We start from the raw sequence: 18,820 nt of genomic DNA, 5'->3' as shown, positions 1-18,820 counted from the left end.
CTCCTCATCCAGGGAGATCACACACACACACACACACACACACACACACACACACACACACACACACACACACACACACACACACACACACACACACTCACACACACAAACACACACAGGGAGGGAATGTAGTGTTGGTTTGATATTGTTTTAGGACTATGAAAATGGAAAAAAGGTTTAGCCTATGGAATATGAAAACAACAAAAATAAATGGGAAAATGGGAGATGAGAAATGACTAGAGACAGTGTTGTTTAACTCACTGACCATGACCCATGAGTTCTTCTTACCTTTGTTCAGTAGAAAAGTCTCCCTCTCTAAAGTGTATAGGACGATGCATAGACTCGTAACTCTTCATGGACACACAGCTGGGTACAGGGGAGGCTGGTCTCTCCTGCTTGATTGGACTTCAACACAACAGAGACAAACATTACGTCTCTCATCTACTCTGAGCTCAGATGGGGAAACATAAGAAGAGTTTCATTCCAAAACGCTATATATCCATTTTCAGAAATCTTGGTAAATTAGATTTTATTGTTTAAAGAAATTATGAAAGAGATTGGTGTGTTTTGTCAGTAGCTAATCATTGTATGCGCTTGTTCAACGACAGACATGTATTTGTTTAAAATCTATCACTTGATGGTTTCATTTCAGAGAGACAAATAATGATCTTTTTTTGCAAAATGTTCTATATCTGCCTCACTCTCAGAGAAATAAGTAGTACTGCTAGGTTTTACACAGTAATAATATATATCTGCCTCACTCTCAGAGAAATAACTAGTACTGCTAGGTTTTACACAGTCAAATGTGGCAGACCGGCTCGATTCGGTCTTATGTAGCAACATTTGAAATGGTGTTTTTTACATTGGATAAAAGTAGAGACTCAGCTAGAAAAAGGTAAATCATACACTACAGTTGAGGAACAATGGGAAAGTTATTCTGCTTTGAAAGATGATAAACTTGTAACCTCACTTTTGAGAAAATGGCCTTTGAATGTTTTGGTTCACCTACTGGAGAGCTCTTCTTTATCTACAGTGGTGTTACTTTGGCAGATAATGTCACCCATCTAAATAAATAGTATATATATGAATATATAGTTAACTAAATGTACGGTGTTTTTGGTTTATGTCAATTTAATTGTTTGTTATGCTATAAATTGTTATTTTATGGTTGTAACTGGTAAATGAACTAGAAAATGTCATATTTTCCAATTCTGAGTAATTACTACTTTAGTAAGGATATATTCTTTATTCAGTACTACTGCAGTTGCTGAATAATTCCAATAGATAGCAGCATAAGACCACGAATGACATTTCAGAAGGTTAGTTTAGTTTTCTCCCTGGATACACCACCACTCCCCCTCACAGGAAAACTCCTGCACATGCTTTTTACTGTCCATTTCCGCACTGCTAACGCAAGAGGAACGACTGAAAAAGCATTTAACAGATTACTGTGAAATAATATAATGATGATTCATGTTTATTATTAGCTGTTTTTATGCTCATGTTTTGAAATTATACTTGATTACTATAACGATTATCAATAAGCCTGAACATTAATTTAGTCACCTCTGGTTGAGAAAAAAGTATTTTCCTGGTACATTAATTGTCAGATTCATCAACCAGCAGCGAGCACTCTGCCTTCTAGCACAAGCAAGGGGCATGTTGAGGTACATTTGATAACCGGGAGGGTTGCATGATGTAATTCATTGGTGGGCTGGAAGACGCACTCTTGTCTTATCTATTCCGAGGTTGTTTAATCGATATATTAGATATTTTTAAATGCATGTATACTAGGGTTGAGGTTGGAGCATCTGACTAGTGATTATTTACCAGGGGTTCAACACCTGCTATAGTCACTATTTAATTGCTCTTCCAAAAGCATCACAGGCCTAATATGAGATATATAGCTAACTAAAGTAATGAGTGACCATTTTAGAAAATCATGGGACATATAGTATTTGGTTGCATGCTATTTTATGTCAATCATATTGCTGCTTGTAGCCTATAACTGATGCTTCGTGGTCTTATGCTTCCATCTATTGGAAATATTTAGCAATTAAAAGTTATTAATTCATTAGATCAGTCTCAAACCTGCCCCACGCCAATTGCTGGACCTTCACACAGAGGTTACTAGGTCACCCAATTCAAACCAAATTTGAAAAATAAAACAAATGTGTCTTATTTATCAAGTGTTCTGTTTTGCAATTATACATATAATAAAATAACAACAAAATAATCAAAACGCTATTTAATACTATAATTGTATTTACTAAGATAATATTATTACTAAAATAGTTTCTAAAAGTGTTCTAGGCTACCCTACCCTAGAATTAGGGGTTAGGGTTACGGCTAAAATAGGTTATAAGTAGAGTAAGAGTTTCTGTATAGCACTTTGTGACATCTGCTGGTGTAAAAAGGGCTTTATAAATACATTTGATTGATTGTTAGGTTTAGGGTTTATATGGCAAAAAACAGTATGGGTTTATGGCACTCTTGCTCCTCCTTGTGGCCGAATATGGGTACTACATAACTCATTCATGACACTTGCTAGGCTCATAATCTGAGGTAGCAACTGCGTCAGATCTACAAATCCATTCGCTAGACCACCCCATTAGACAACAATCACCCCATTATACCCATTTGGTTTGCAACTCAGTGAACCTGCGCAGCATTCGCTCAATTTGATGCCTATGAAGGAAGAGAATTCGATGCATATCAAATTACCCAGCAGCCACTTAGAAACAACAAGTCGTCAAAAAAAGGGTTATTTCTTAATAAAAAATGTCTTCTGGCTGTTTCAATCGGCCACATCTTGAAAAAGAGGACAGGGACATGCGTTTTGTTTAGATTTTACACTTATTTCTTAAAACAAATATGGTTAACCATGATCAGAAAATGTTTAATGTTTGATGGCTATCCGCCAGACATCGCTACTTAAAGTGTGTTTCACCTCACTATAGGTGACCACAACATGTACTCAGGTGAAAAGTGTGCACGCAACCAAGTAGCCATAACCTTGTTAATAATCAGTTACCTGAGGTAAACCTACAGGGTTAACGCTCACCAAGTAGCAGTAACCTTGTTAATAATAAGTTACCTGAGGTAAACCTACAGGGTTAATGCAGGCAGGTCTCATTGATAACAATAGTGAAGCTGGCATTGTGACGCAGAACAATGGGCTGGGAATAGAACGGTCTGAATAGAATGTTCCGGACAGAGGGAGCGTAGGAAGCCAGCATCCGTCAACCAGAGAGGGAGAAGCCCTCCACGGTGTTTAACAGGTGGAACAAACAACCCGGGAGCTCCATCGGTCCACAAGAAATGCAGGCAGCCGGTGATGATATATTGGTAGCTAGGATAACTAGGATGCTGCTGGTAGAGTAGCTAGCTTAGCTAGCTGTACCGACTAGCTTGGCTAGCTAGCAGGTCGTTCGTCTGTCCCTCGAGGATGATGACGAATCCGGAGAACCACACAATTAAACAAGAATAGCGAGTGAAAAGGATCTGGCTACACTCATACTGTCACTGACCATTACGCAAAAAAAGCTAATTGAACAATAAACTTCGGCGTCTCAACACTGTAACGAACTCCGTCGTTATTCCTCGAGATCACCTCAGACCACTCTGCGCGTAACTGGACAATATGCTTGGCGCCAAACCGTACGGGGACGCGGACAGTTTCAGAACGCGGACATGAGCACTGCCACACAATAAACTAAAAGCAGTCTTTAAAGTCGGGTACATTAGTAATATTCAATTTTATTATGTCAATCAAAAGAAAATCGTTTTTTTAAACAAGATTTTGAGATCTGGGCACGTATCCAAAAAGCGTCTCAGAGTGAAAAATTGGTCCTCTCTCTCCCCAGACAGACTCATTTAATAATGGGTCATTACAATATTTTGAGATCTGGGCCCATATCCAAAAAGCGTCTCAGAGTAGAAAATGTGTCGTATAAGTGCTGAGAATAAAGCCATTTTAGTCCTACTCTTATGGGTATAAATTAAAGCTATGCATGAAGCCTCTTTATTCATAAGTGTCCCACCTAGTTGGCAGATATTTAGGACACCTCATGAGCTGTACTAACCAGTTAAGAGGTACCAGCAGGTGTCTTGATAATAAAACATGCAGCGAGTCAGTGGTTCCTGTGCAACATGTAATTGCTTTGGAGCAGTGGTGACCTGTCATTCAGGGCAGAGCCCCACCTGTTTAGCAGATGCTCCTACCCAGAGTGATTTACAGTAAGTGCATTTATCTTAAGATAGCTAGGTGAGACAACCAGATAATACAGTCAAATATACAGGATACGAACATTCAATTTCAGCTAAACAATGGATATATAGCGTTTTGCAATAAAAATAATAATAATGATATACATCTAAAATCTATTAATTAAACATCTGAGAACAGTAATATTGAAGGTACCCATAAGCAACCATTTCTGATTAAATAACACGTGAACAATTATGGAAATAGCATTTAGGAAATACATTCTTAATAATTCTTAAACAAAAGTGTCATCTCACCTCTTAGCTTTGGTGTCATGTTCCCCAGAGAGACTCATTTTAGAGGCAGGGACCCCCTCCTCTCTCTCCCCAGAGAGACTCGTTTTAGAGGCAGGGCCCCCCTCCTCTCTCTCCCCAGAGAGACTCATTTTAGAGACAGGGCCCCCCTCCTCTCTCTCCCCAGAGAGACTCATTTTAGACCACTGACCCCTAAACAGAGATCCAACATGTTGGTTGTAGTTAACACAATAATTCTTGAATGTGAATTGTTATCATTGATTAATTATCTCTTACAAAACATTTACTAACAGACATATCGAAACAGTCAGGTGATTTAATGCAATCACATGAATATGTAGTTGTGACATCTCTTCTCCATGGTAACTGTCAATAATAATAACAAGTCACTGTTTGTAAAGGTAGTTATAGACAGTGCAGCAACACAAGGCCATGTCTCACACTTATTTGTATTCATTAAAAGTCGGCCATTTATTATTTTTGAATCTGTTATTTTCTAAACATATCTGAGAATGTAGACAGAAGGGCTAAAACGGGCTTGATTGATCTGGGGGGGATCAGTGATCTATACAGAAAGGTTTTTTGCAACAATTAAGATATGTTTTATTATTTAAAGTAGGCTAGGTTATAATGTATAACAGTATTTTTTTGTGTAAAGCAGATCAAGGTCTATACCTCAGCCAGTGGCGACCCGTCATTCAGGGCAGGTGGCCTTTCCTGTTTTGCATGTTATTGTGGCATTAATTCATGTCACATATCAGTTTGCTAACAATGTAAACAAAAAAATATATATATATCATTGAGTTAATAAAGCAGCATACAAACATGGTCTCTTTTTTGTTTTCTTGAGTAAGGCAGCTCCAAAATGCAGGTGTTTCAGCCTAGCTCAGTGCTTTCTGTGGTGGTGGGGCAAGCCAGAAGAAAATACGGAGCACTGCTTCGTGATTGGCTCAGTGTTCTGTCACTCATGGGGACACTATGTCACCACCAAGTCTAAGGGTAGAGCTAGAAAATTCAAGCCCCTTGGGTGCTGCGACAGAGTTACATTAGAAGTGCCCATCCAAGAAGGTCATTGGCCAACAGATAAAATGACGTCAAATCACATTATATCTACAGTAGCTTTGATTGAACTGATCATGTCAACATCATACTTTCAAAATCTTAGCCAGCAGTCATCATCATGAATCAAGTCGACAATCTACTGGCAAATCCTTTTTAATCCTTGTCATATGAAGATAAATAATGAAGAGAAATGATAGGACAGCTGTTGGGACTCTGCTGTTGGGACTCTGCTGTTGGGACTCTGCTGTTGGGACTCTGCTGTTGGGACTCTGCTGTCGGGACTCTGCTGTCGGGACTCTGCTGTCGGGACTCTGCTGTCGGGACTCTGCTGTCGGGACTCTGCTGATGGGACTCTGCTGTTGGAACTCTGCTGTTGGGACTCTGCTGTTGGGACTCTGCTGTTGGGACTCTGCTGTTGGGACTCTGCTGTCGGGACTCTGCTGTCGGGACTCTGCTGTCGGGACTCTGCTGTTGGGACTCTGCTGTTGGGACTCTGCTTTATGTAGGCCCTAATAGTTTGTGGGCACCGTTTGTCACCGTTATAGTGCAATGAATGTATTGTTTAGTGTTGTGTTGTGGAGTGGCTTTGCTGGCATGCATCCCCCTTTATTTATGTTTTGCCCCACCAAGATTGACATGCTAAAATCACCACTGACCTCAGCTATAGCCTAGATGACCAGCCTAAACCTGTTCAGATCAGTTCCCATAACGTTATAACAGTAACAGTAGCAGGAGCCTAGTCCTGATACAGATGGAGGTCTATACCTCAGCTATAGCCTACATATCCTAGATGACCAGCCTAAACCTGTTCAGATCAGTTCCCATAACGTTATAACAGTAACAGTAGCAGGAGCCTAGTCCTGATACAGATGGAGGTCTATACCTCAGCTATAGCCTACATATCCTAGATGACCAGCCTAAACCTGTTCAGATCAGTTCCCATAACGTTATAGACCTAACAGTAGCAGGACAGAGCTTGTAGCCTAGGCATGGTATTTTACACACCATTTCAAACGGAGACCATCAGGTTGGTCAGCATGATAAGTGATCATAGCTCAAACCTACTCTGACTATTGAATGTCTGACGTCGACCTTATAATAGTTTGTAGTTTAGCGTAGACCTATGAGAGTCTGCCCGTCTTTCCTACATATCAACACATTTATATGACTTCTAATGTTACCAAGAAATACGTGCCACAGTTTCAACAGCCATTGTGTAACTGCGTAGGCTACACACTTACTTTCACGTTCATATGAGGAAATCACATAACTTCTTAAAGTCGCTGGTGCAGCCGCTTGTTTTCTTGCAGATTAAGTAGCTTTTATAGGCGACTCATTCAACCAGCCTAAACAACAGTAAATAAAAGATGTCAAATGGTCAAAAGTGAATCCTGATATAGCCATGTACATCAAAGAGAGGTGTATTGCTACAGATGTAGGATCTTAATTTTAGCCAGTTTGCTACAGCAGGAAAATAATCCTGCAGCAACAGGACATTTTAATTATTATGGGAATGGCCGGCAGGGATGTAGCTCAGTTGGTAGAGTATGGCATTTGCAACGCCAGGGTTGTGGGTTCGATTCCAGTATAAAAAAATTAAATGTATGCACTCGCAATGTATGTAAGTCGCTCTGGATACGAGCGTCTGCTAAATGACTAAAATGTAAAAAATCACCATGTAGAATTATGTGTACAGATGTAGGATCTTAATTTGATCACCCCCCACTGCAGAATAACTTTCCCTCAACGCAGTAAGTGTAAAACTTGTAGTGTATTTGAGGTTTTAAAAGGCTTCTGAAGTTTGTAATTTCCACTTAGAAATGGCAGACTTGAGTTTCCCTTACTAAAAATGTATCAACCGATACAAAAATGTCCATTAATTATAAATCACATTTACTATTGCTGCAGGAATATTTTCCTGCTGTAGAAAACTGGCTCAAATTAAGATCCTACATATGTACATGCAAATGTACTTCGCGAATAAAGGTGATTCTGATTCTGCAAAGGTTGAGTCTCTAGATTCCCTTGCTGCTCTGGGGAAATAATGAAATGGAAATCATGGGCGATTTTAAACTGGGACTGGTTATCTCCAAACTCTGAGACCATGTCATTTGTTATATTTCACCCAATTGATAAAGGCAGCTAGAAGGCTGAACCCAGAAGACAACTCTAAATCAACACTAACTGATATTATCCTCAAATCCTTTCACTCATATTGTTGTGTCTCTTTGTTCAACGGACGTTGGGTAGCCTGTGATATTAATATTGTAGCAAACAGCGGGGAAGGGCAGTGAACCCAGGTCGCTGGCCAAAACTAGGTTAACCCTATTGCTGCGATGAGAATTGTAACCTGTCTCACACTGCCCCCTATAAAAGCAAGTCCCGTGCTTCGACTACTCAGACCCCTCACACATCCGGGCCGTGCATTCTGAAGGTCTTACAGACACCATACTACTTCTGACACCAATGTAGCAAACAGCAGGGCAGGGAGGCGAACCCAGGTTGCACTTGTAAAAAGGCAAACAACCTACGCATCGCGCCACTGGCGCCAATTGGGTTACTTGGTTGGAATTGTGACGTGGCTCATTTAGCGAGGATCACTACACTATAGTGGAACTATGATACAATTACAGTTACCATATGAAATGTTAAATGTAGAACTATAATATATGAATATTGATATATTGAATTTGACTTGCCCACATTCAGTTAGCGCCATTTTGTCTGATTAGACTGACACAAACCTGTCTCAGTAGAAGTAGACTGTTAGGTCTGAGTGTTTTACTTCCATTCACTGCACTAAAATTACACCATACATTTAATTTCTCTACACACTTTACAATAATTCCAGGCAGGATTCTCACCTTGTAGCCTGAATTCACAACCAGAACATGTCAAGTCATTGAGATATCTACTGTTCTGCTGAGAGAGCACCTTCCTGATGACTAGCGCTCTGTATATTCTAATGGATGAAGTCTGATCTGGAATGTGAAGCTAACTGAAGCTAACTTTAGAAAACCAGTGTATCTATCTTGCATCATAGTACACCCCTCAGGCTAAGTTCAGGCTTCAGCATGAGGCAGGCATCAACAGCCGAGTTGTAGGCTACAACCTGGGTCGTATTCATTAGTTTACACCGCAGCCAACAGTTTTAAAATGTTGCATGAACAGTTTACTCCAAACGCTGTACAACGTGACCTAAACGGTTTCTGTTGCCAAACGTTTTTCTACGGTGGGCACTAATGAACACACACAACCTGTTTTGAGGAAGTGTAAGTTGTTGTTAGTCTTTCCACAGTATTTATTTGTCTCTCTTTCACACAACATACCTTCCTGAGTGAAAAGAGTTAACAGTAGATTAGAAAGATAAAATGTTGTTGCTTGTTGTGTTTTAAGCCTGTTTTGAGAAGAAGTATATAGACCTATGATACAGTACACTCTTAGAAAAAAGAGTTCCAAAAGGGTCCTCCGGCTGTCCCCATAGGAGAACGCTTTTGGGTTCCAGGTAAAACCCTTCTGGCTTCCATGTAGAACCCTCTGTGGAAAGGATTCTTCACGGAACCCAAAAGGGTTCTACCTAGGACCAAAAAGGGTTCTACAAAGGGTTCTCCTATGGGGACAGCCAAATAACCCTTTTAGATTCTAGATACTGTAGGAGTGATCACCCTGGGGCACACAGATGGAAACAGAACGAATTCACATCCCGCATCTAATTTATATCCAAAACATGTTAAGGAGAGTAGGCCTATTATAACACTATAACAATATAATCAACTATATGAATACACGTAACAATATCATCAACTATATTAATACACATAACAATATCATCAACTATATGAATACACATAACAATATCATCAACTATATTAATACACATAACAATATCATCAATTATATTAATAAACATAACAATATCATCAACTATATTAATACACATAACAATATCATCAACTATATTATTATTATTATTATTATTATTATATTAATACACATAACAATATCATCAACTATATGAATACACATAACAATATCATCAACTATATGAATACACATAACAATATCATCAACTACATTAATACATATAACAATATCATCAACTATATTAATACACATAACAATATCATCAACTATATTAATACACATAACAATATCATCAACTATATTATTACACATAACAATATCATCAACTATATTAATACACATAACAATATCATCAACTATATTAATATCATAACAATCGTCGTCTTACCTTTTATTTGTCTCTCAATAGAAGCAGAGTCTAGAATGATCATTCGGTCGTGGAAAGTTCCTTTAGTTTGCTGAACTCACATATCAGGTTCCTCCCTCTCACTCTCACTCACACCCTCACTCACTCTCACCCTCACTCACACTCACACTCACACTCACACTCACACTCACACTAACACTCACACTCACACTCACACTCACACTCTCTCACACACACACACGCACACGCACACGCGCACACACACACACACACACTCCCCCCCCCCCCCCCCACACACACACACACACACACACACACACACACACACACAGCCAACCAATGGAACAAATAACTAATTGACTAAATAAAACAGACATGTAGAGAAACATATCGTTGGCTCAAAAGGTCCAAGAAATATTACATTTTATTACTAACTGACTTATAAAATAAACTTTAATTTGAGGCATTAGAATGTATGTAAGAGACATGATTGTGTGAACTCTATGTCAATGTAGAGCAGCATAAAGTACAAGAATAGATGTATTGCAGTGATGAGTGACATACACCTACAGGTAACTGCCAAAATAAAGGAGACACCAACATAGTGTCTTAACAGGGCGTTTTGCCTCCAGGAGCCGCCAGAACAATACTCCTTGGTGTAGATGTGTCTTGGCATACATTCTACAAGTGTCTGGAACTCTATTGGAAGGATATGACATCATTCTTCCACAAGAAATTCCATCATTTGGTGTTTTGTTGATGGTGGTGGAAAACGTTGTTTCAGGCGCCTCTCCAGAATCTCCCATGAGTGTTCATTTGGGTTGAGACCTGGTGACTGAGACGGCCATGGCACATTGTGAAACATCGGCAAGTTGAGCAGTTTTGGTCACTGAAGCTCCTGCCAAACATGCCCCAACAATCACCAATCGTTAAGCTCTTCCTGAGCAGGGTCGCAGTCTCTCCTGGTAGCAGCTCCTCTCTCCCCAGGGGTAACAGCTCCTCTCTCCCCAGGGGTAGCAGCTCCTCTCTCCCCAGGGGTAGCAGCTCCTCTCTCCCCAGGGATAGCAGCTCCTCTCTCCCCAGGGGTAACAGCTCCTCTCTCCCCAGGGGTATCAGCTCCTCTCTCCCCAGGGGTAGCAGCTCCTCTCTCCCCAGGGGTAACTGCTCCTCTCTCCCCAGGGGTAACAGCTCCTCTCTCCCCAGGGGTAGCAGCTCCTCTCTCCCCAGGGGTAGCAGCTAAATCCATGAATACATCTACAGTGTATTGCCAAAAACCACTCAACATCTTCAAACATAGACTCTGACCTGTCCAATGAGCCAAACTAATTAAAGAATCCCACAGTACCTAAACACCCACTTTCTCTCTCTCTCTCTCTCTCTCTCTCTCTCTCTCTCTCTCTCTCTCTCTCTCTCTCTCTCTCTCTCTCTCTCTCTCTCTCTCTCTCTCTCTCTCTCTCTCTCTCTCTCTCTCTCTCTCTCTCTCTCTCTCTCTCTCTCTCTCTCTCTCTCTCACACACACACACACACACACACACACACACACACACACACACACACACACACACACACACACACACACACACACACACACACACACACACACACACACAGCCAACCAATGGAACAAATAACAAATTGACTAAATAAAACAGACATGTACAGAAACATATCACACACACAGTGCAGTAATTAGAATCCCTATATCAGCTTTTAGTGATAGTCTACTGTGTGTTCTCCCCTCCTCTGTCTCTCTCCATCACTTTCTCTGTGTCGTCTATTGATGTCTTTCATCTTGTCTGGTGTCTCTCTCCATCATATCCTATTCTTCTGTTGCTGTCTCTGTGTCTTGTCTGGTGTCTCTCTCCATCATATCATATTCTTCTGTTGCTGTCTCTGTGTCTTGTCTGGTGTCTCTCTCCATCATATCATATTCTTCTGTTGCTGTCTCTGTGTCTTGTCTGGTGTCTCTCTCCATCATATCATATTCTCCTGTTGCTGTCCCTATGTCTTGTCTGGTGTCTCTCTCCATCATATCCTATTCTTCTGTTGCTGTCTCGGTGTCTTGTCTGGCGTCTCTCTCCATCATATCCTATTCTTCTGTTGCTGTCTCTGTGTCTTGTCTGGTGTCTCTCTCCATCATATCCTATTCTTCTGTTGCTGTCTCTGTGTCTTGTCTGGTGTCTCTCTCCATAATATCATATTCTTCTGTTGCTGTCTCTGTCTTGTCTGGTGTCTCTCTCCATCATATCATATCTTCTGTTGCTGTCTCTGTGTCTTGTCTGGTGTCTCTCTCCATAATATCATATTCTTCTGTTGCTGTCTCTGTCTTGTCTGGTGTCTCTCTCCATCATATCATATCTTCTGTTGCTGTCTCTGTGTCTTGTCTGGTGTCTCTCTCCATCATATCCTATTCTTCTGTTGCTGTCTCTGTGTCTTGTCTGGTGTCTCTCTCCATCATATCCTATTCTTCTGTTGCTGTCTCTGTGTCTTGTCTGGTGTCTCTCTCCATCATATCGTATTCTTCTGTTGCTGTCTCTGTGTCTTGTCTGGTGTCTCTCTCCATCATATCCTATTATTCTGTTGCTGTCTCTGTGTCTCGTCTGGTGTCTCTCTCCATCATATCCTATTCTTCTGTTGCTGTCTCTGTGTCTTGTCTGGTGTCTCTCTCCATCATATCATATTCTTCTGTTGCTGTCTCTGTGTCTTGTCTGGTGTCTCTCTCCATCATATCATATTCTCCTGTTGCTGTCTCTGTGTCTTGTCTGGTGTCTCTCTCCATAATATCATACTCTTCTGTTGCTGTCTCTGTGTCTTGTCTGGTGTCTCTCTCCATCATATCATATCTTATGTTGCTGTCTCTGTGTCTTGTCTGGTGTCTCTCTCCATCATATCCTATTCTTCTGTTGCTGTCTCTGTGTCTTGTCTGGTGTCTCTCTCCATCATATCCTATTATTCTGTTGCTGTCTCTGTGTCTTGTCTGGTGTCTCTCTCCATAATATCATATTATTCTGTTGCTGTCTCTGTGTCTTGTCTGGTGTCTCTCTCCATCATATCATATCTTCTGTTGCTGTCTCTGTGTCTTGTCTGGTGTCTCTCTCCATCATATCGTATTCTTCTGTTGCTGTCTCTGTGTCTTGTCTGGTGTCTCTCTCCATCATATCCTATTCTTCTGTTGCTGTCTCTGTGTCTTGTCTGGTGTCTCTCTCCATCATATCCTATTCTTCTGTTGCTGTGTCTGTGTCTTGTCTGGTGTTTCTCTTTAGTTTTGCAATCCAAAACGATCAAGGGGATACTGGGGTAGCTTAACAATGTTTTGGACCTCTATAGGGCTGTTGCGGTGACTGTATCACTGCCACACCGGCAGTCATCAGTCAGGACCGCAGTCATCAGTCATCAGTCATCAGTCATCAGTCATGACCGCAGTCAAATTCCACAAGACTGTTGAGTCACAGTAATCTCTTCTGATGCATCATGCAGCCCATATATGTTTTGATTTCTAAGACATTCTAGGTTTCAGAAGAGTATTATTAGTATTATTATTAATAATAATAGTATCGGGCCCGAGTGAAGAGAAAAATAACAGTGAAAGGTTGGATTATAAATTATTATTAAAATGGTTATTGGATTATAAATTATTATTTAAATGGTTCTTGGATTATAAATTATTATTTAAATGGTTCTTGGATTATAAAATTATTATTTAAATGGTTCTTGGATTATAAATTATTATTAAAATGGTTATTGGATTATAAATTATTATTAAAATGGTTATTGGATTATGAATTATTATTAAAATGGTTCTTGGATTATAAATTATTATTAGCATGGTTCTTGGATTATAAATTATTATTAACATGGTTCTTGGATTATAAATTATTATTTAAATGGTTATTGGATTATAAATTAATATTAAAATGGTTATTGGATTATAAATTATTATTAAAATGGTTCTTGGATTGTAAATTATTATTAACTTGGTTCTTGGATTATACATTATTATTAAAATGGCTCTTGGATTATAAATTATTATTAAAATGGTCCTTGGATTATTATTTCTTGCAGGTTTGTATCATTCACAGCTAAAATTTCCAAATAACTGTTTCAAATGATCACTTTTATGCTCATCATAGCTACTTCATATGCGCACATGCTCCGGAATGGGAAAAATATCCTTTCTATTTTATTCAGCTAAATTCAATGACGTTCTTCTTCCTATAAAATCATATAATATAAAATAATGTCCCAGGACTCATAAGCATAGGCCTGTCTTGTCTGCTTAATGAACAAGCCTACAGCCTATGGCATGGAGCATAGAGAGATAACATACAGTAGGCCACTCATATTCTGTTCTTCTGAAATACATTTTCTTCATATCATGTTTATTTAGATCTGCCTAAAATAAATAATGGACTTATTGTATATATTAAATTGATTTATTAGACTTTTGAAATATAGGTTTTCCAAAGCCGCGCATCAGCGGCTTGTATGCGGCTTGTATGCAGTGGAGGCCTGGAGATGCTAAATGTGTTTATGTTAATTAACGGTAAATTACTGTGAGACCGACAGTCTTTTACATGACAATAACCGGCTGACACAATGTAATGACAGCCTCAGCCCAAGGCCTGTGTCTGGGTCACCTAAATCATCCTCCTCCCTACCATTTGCCCCTGGCTGCTGCTGTTCTAAGGGATCCACTGGCCTGCTGTTGTCATCTGTCCTCCTCCTTGGATCATCTGAAAGGTAGAAAGGTTGAGGTGCAACATGTCATTAGTTAGTTTTAAAGGGCGACTGCGCTTCCTGATTTGGCATCGTTTTAGATTGGGTTCGTTTAGAAATGCTAGCGGCCGTGACTGAATTCAAACGTGAGTTGGTTTTGGGGTGTGGTTTGATGTGGGTGTCTCTTGTGTGTGTTTACAGGTTCCCAAATGTCACCTGACTGACTTTGGATAGCCTATATCAGGGGCTAGTTAGGGACATGTCACCTGACTGCCTTTGGATAGCCTATATCAGGGTCTAGTTAGGGACATGTCACCTGACTGACTTTGGATAGCCTATATCAGGGGCTAGTTAGGGACATGTCACCTGACTGGCTTTGGATAGCCTATATCAGGGTCTAGTTAGGGACATGTCACCTGACTGCCTTTGGATAGCCTATATCAGGGTCTAGTTAGGGACATGTCACCTGACTGGCTTTGGATAGCCTATATCAGGGTCTAGTTAGGGACATGTCACCTGACTGCCTTTGGATAGCCTATATCAGGGGCTAGTTAGGGACATGTCACCTGACTGGCTTTGGATAGCCTATATCAGGGGCTAGTTAGGGACATGTCACCTGACTGCCTTTGGATAGCCTATATCAGGGTCTAGTTAGGGACATGTCACCTGACTGGCTTTGGATAGCCTATATCAGGGTCTAGTTAGGGACATGTCACCTGACTGGCTTTGGATAGCCTATATCAGGGGCTAGTTAGGGACATGTCACCTGACTGGCTTTGGATAGCCTATATCAGGGGCTAGTTAGGGACATGTCACCTGACTGGCTTTGGATAGCCTATATCAGGGTCTAGTTAGGGACATGTCACCTGACTGGCTTTGGATAGCCTATATCAGGGGCTAGTTAGGGACATGTCACCTGACTGCCTTTGGATAGCCTATATCAGGGGCTAGTTAGGGACCGGCAATAAATTACACAATGAAAATGAGACAATAGTGTCATATCTTTACATTTTCTCTTTAATTTATTTCAATATTTGTAAATGAACAATAGTGTCATTGTCTCATTTAGAAATTAATTTGTATATGAAGTTCTAAAATGTATAGTTGATTTGATTTTTAAGTAATTTAAGCTATTTGGAGCTATTGAAATTTTTACATATTGTCCCATGAACATTGTGTAATTTACCGATGGTCCCTAACTAGCCCCATAGAGATATCTAAAGTCATCCCAAATGTCCCACAGACATTAGGACCGGGTGGCGTGCAGCTTCACTCCAAATTGATGATTACTTGTGTGCTGCCAGACGTCATCTGCCAGCCTCTTTACATTCTGTAGTCAATTTTGACAGAAGAATGAATGTTTCTCACTCATTTCGGTCCCCCAGAGGCTGTTTTCTAAATGAGAAGTGTGTTTTTTTTTAGGTGCAGTTCCTCTTTAAAGTTACTGTCTACTGACAGGACCAAGGCAACTCAACTATAAAAGCATAACAGCGCAACACAACTCCAAACATGACAGATACGAAGCTACATGGCCCCCAGGGTATATGAATATAAACAGGAGACAAAACAAATGAGCCTGTAGAATGGAATAAGTTATAAGACCTCTACGATTCATTTCATTTCGTCAGCTAATGTGAGATTTTTAGATTAAATAATATTTGAGGACACATTACTTAAGGGCCTGTGTATTTTCAAAGTTATGTTCACCTACAATCTAACCACAAACCCGTCCATCTTTTCCCCTCCCTTTATGGCTGACCTCCTCCTTCCCTTCTAAGTTGATGTTGGCTTATTTATTATATACACATGATATACACTGTGTGGACAAAACATTAGGGATAACTGCTCTTTTCATGTGTATTCGTGTTGTTTCATGTTTGATGTTTGACGCCAGTACATTTGAAACCGGATTAATCTGTGAAGAGCACACTTCTCCAGCGTGCCAGTGGCCATCGAAGGTGAGCATTTGCCTGATGCAGTCGGTTATGACAACGAACTGCAGTCAGGTCCAGACCCTGGTGAGGACGACGAGTACGCAGATGAGCTTCCCTGAGATGGTTTCTGACAGTTTGTGCAGAAATTCTTCGGTTGTGCATACCCACAGTTTCATCAGCTGTCCGGGTGGCTGGTCTCAGATGATCCCACAGGTGAAGAAGCCGGATGTGGAGGTCCTGGGCTGACGTGATTACACGTGGTCTGCGGTTGTGAGGCCGGTTGGACGTACTGCCAAATTCTCTAAAACAATGTTGGAGGCGGCTTATGGTAGTACATTCAACATTCAATTCTCATTCAACAGCTCTGGTGGACATTCATGCAATCAGGATGCCAATAGCATGCTCCCTCAAAACTTGATACATCTGTGGCGTTGTGTTGTGTGACAAAACAGCACATTTTAGAGTGCCGTTTTATTGTCCCCAGCACAAAGTGCACCTGTGTAATGATCATGCTGTTTAATCAGCTTCTTGAGATGACACATCTGTCAATATTAAACATGAAACATGAAACAACACGAATAAACATGAAAACAATGAATCCAAAACAAAACAACAAGCCCATACTTTGTGGTTAACACTTTATTTAAATGAATGGATATTATCCATATATTCTATAGATATTATATTATGAAAGCCTACGACCTTGAAGTGGTCACCACATTACTTTGATGCCACACCTCTCTTGGAAAGATTTGATTCGGGCACATCCATTATTCACCCTACTCCACACAATATGAAAAATGTATTTGCGTGCGAGGTGGGACAGCAAAGTATGCTATGGTCAAAGTTAACATTTTAAGTTTAAACCAATTAAATAACCATTGGTTACCAACTGCCACAGACAGATGGAGGCAGGGAGTTCCATTGTCTGGGTGCTGCCCTGGAGAATGTCCTGTTGCCAAAACGGTGAAGGTTGGGTTTGGGGATAATGAGATGTCCAGCAGTGGAAGACCTGAGTGACCCAGTGGGTTGGATGATGAGATGTCCAGCAGTGGAAGACCTGAGTGACCCAGTGGGTTGGATGATGAGATGTCCAGCAGTGGAAGACCTGAGTGACCCAGTGGGTTGGATGATGAGATGTCCAGCAGTGGAAGACCTGAGTGACCCAGTGGGTTGGTGGGGGAAGTAAGGGGGAGGTTCTCCTGATCACCAAGGTCAGCAGGGAATGGGGACATTCACATCATGTCGTCCAATGGAGGGAATCACCAGACCTGAACTCAAAGAAAATATTTCTTTATCAGAAATGTTCTAGTCAAATTACCAAAAGGTAACTGCAAAAGTGCCAAATCACTGTCACTTCCTATAATAACATGACACTTATCAGAATGTTTTCTTGCTGATATCACAACACAGGCTGTCATTGTAAAATACATACAGTGAAAAGGAAAACAGCAAATCTAGGATCAAATGACTGCAGGCTGGAAATAGACTGACTTTACAGACCTTATGGAAGTGGTGAACTGGGACAATTAGTGAAAACCATGGGCAGTCAGTCACCAGATATTCAGACAGAGCAGCAATGATCCAACCCTGAGATTGTATTGAGAGAAAACGACTTAGCATTGAGTAGCATATAGAGGGATTGATCACATTATATGTGGGCAGGGATTATATTTTAAAGATTGTATACACACCTTTTGTGCTGAGGGTGGACATCTTGGATGGCTCATCTTGACTGCACTGCACAGGATGAACACAGACGTACACAGAATGTAACTTCACTTAATACAGAGGACCTTCAACTTGACAATATAACACAAACATTGTACTGAACACAGTAACCAGGTGATTTACTAACCGGTTTCTCAGCTCCCAATAAGGTTGGATGCCAGCCGCCGAAGAAGAAGGGGCGAGGTCGACAACAGTAGCTAGCTAGCTGTACACCTGTAGACAGTGTCCTTCGCCCCCTGCCTGTTGGGCACTGTTTTACCACTGTTCTGTTAACGACGGCGAGGGGAGGTGTTGGATGCCAGCCGCCGAAGAAGAAGGGGCGAGGGAGACAACAGTAGCTAGCTAGCTGTACACCTGTAGACAGTGTCCTTCGCCCCCTGCCTGTTGGGCACTGTTTTACCACTGTTCTGTTAACGACGGCGAGGGGAGGTGTTCGGCAGGCGGGAGAGAAGGACACTGTCTTTTAATTCAATCAAACCCAGTCGGGGGCTGGGCAGGTGGGGGGCCTGCGCCCATACAGCCGTCAAAAAACAGAGTGCTGCTTTAAACTCTGGTTTGGGTGTGCGGGGGGACGGGGTTCATTCAAGAACCAATGGGGTCAAAACGTTAGCTAGCTACAACATTT

Source organism: Coregonus lavaretus (assembly GCF_964263955.1).
Source record: "Coregonus lavaretus genome assembly, contig: HAP1_SCAFFOLD_554, whole genome shotgun sequence".
In the NCBI taxonomy this organism is placed as follows: Eukaryota; Metazoa; Chordata; class Actinopteri; order Salmoniformes; family Salmonidae; genus Coregonus; species Coregonus lavaretus.
Note: the sequence above shows the minus strand (reverse complement) of the source record.